Genomic DNA, 1,895 nt, shown 5'->3' on the forward strand with positions numbered 1-1,895 from the left:
TGGGACACAGGCAAAGTGTCACCAAATTCAAGAAGAAAGAAATCATATGAAGCATCTTCTCAGATCACAATGGCATAATATTGGGAACAACTACAAAAAGAGCAATAAAAACAACCAAACACTTGTAGACTAAATAGCATGCTATTCAACAATGATTGGGTTACCAAAGAGATCAAAGAAGACATTAAAAAAAAAATCCTGGAAACGAATGAAAATGAAAACAAAACTATCCAAAATCTATAAGACACAGTGAAAGCAGTCCTAAGAACGAAGTTCATAGCATTATAGGCCTACCTCATGAAACAAGAAAAGCTGGTAGCAAACTATCAAACTCTACAACTTAAATAATTAGAAAGAGAGTAACAAGAAAAGCCAGAATGAGCAGAAGGAAGGAAATAATAAAGATCAGAGAAGAAATAAATGACATAGAGACCACAGAAATAAAAAATAAAAAAGAACAATGAAACCAGGAGTTTGTCCTTTGAAAGGATAAAAAAGATTGATGAGCCTCTAGTCAGGCTCACCAGGAAGCAAAGAGAGAGACTCAAATAAACAAAATCAGACATGAAAGGGGCCAAATAACAACAAACCCTACAGAAATACAAAGGATTGTTAAAAAATACTATGGATACTATGGACAACTCTATTCTAACTAACTAGACAACCTGGAGGAATTTGACATATCCCTAGAAAAATACAACCTTCCAAAACGCAATCAGGAAGATTCTAAAAATCTCAATAGGCCGATAACTATGGAAGAAATTGAAGCAGTCATCAAAAACCTTCCAGCAAACAAAAACCTGGGGCCAGATGGCTTCACAGCGGAGTTTTACCAAACATTCAAGGAAGAACTATAATCTATCTTCCTCAGACTATTACAAAAAATTCAAGAGGAAGGAACAATTCCAAGCTCATTCTATGATGCCAGCATCACCCTAATACCAAAACCAGATAAAGACAACACAATGAAACAGAATTACAGGCCAGTATCCCTCATGAATATAGAGGCCAAAATCCTCAACAAAATTCTAGCAAATCGGATCCAACAATACATCAGAAAGATCATTTGCCATGACCTAGTAGGATTTATCCCGGGGATGCAAGGATGGTAAAATATCCACAAATCAATAAACATGATACATCACATAAACAAATTGAGAGAGAAAAAATCACATAGTCATATCAGTTGACTCAGAAAAAGCATTTGACAAAATCCAACACCATTTCTTGATAAAAACGCTCAGCAAGGTGGGAATAGAAGAACTATACCTCAACATAATAAAAGCTATATATGACAAACCCACAGCCAACATCATACTCAATAGGCAAAAACTAAAACCAATTCCCCTAAGAACAGGAACAAGCTGGGATGCCCACTCTCACCACTCCTGTTGAACACAGTACTGGAAGTAATAGCGATTGTCATCAGACAAGAAGAAATAAAAGGCATCCAAATTGGAAAAGAGGTAAAAATGTTCTTATTCGCATATGACATGATACTGTATGTAGAAAACCCTAAAGACTCGATCAAAAAATTATGAGAATTTATAAATGAATTTGGCAATGTAGGAGGATACACAAATAACACCAAGAAACCTATGGCATTTTTATACACCAATAATGAACTTACAGAAAGAGAGACTAAAAAAGCAATCCCATTTACCATCACACACACAAAAAATTAAGATACCTAGGAATAAACATGATAAGAGGTAAAAAGAGGTAAAAGACATATACGCAGAAAACTACAGGGCACTGAAAAAGGAGATAGAGGAAGACATAAACAGATGGACGAGAATACCATGTTCATGGATTGGTAGAATCAACATCATCAAGATGTCCATACTACCCAAAGCAATCTATAGATTCAATGCAATCCCCATTAAAATTCCAAT

The sequence above is a fragment of the Myotis davidii genome, unplaced genomic scaffold (assembly GCF_000327345.1).
Source record: "Myotis davidii unplaced genomic scaffold, ASM32734v1 scaffold2574, whole genome shotgun sequence".
NCBI lineage: Eukaryota > Metazoa > Chordata > Mammalia > Chiroptera > Vespertilionidae > Myotis > Myotis davidii.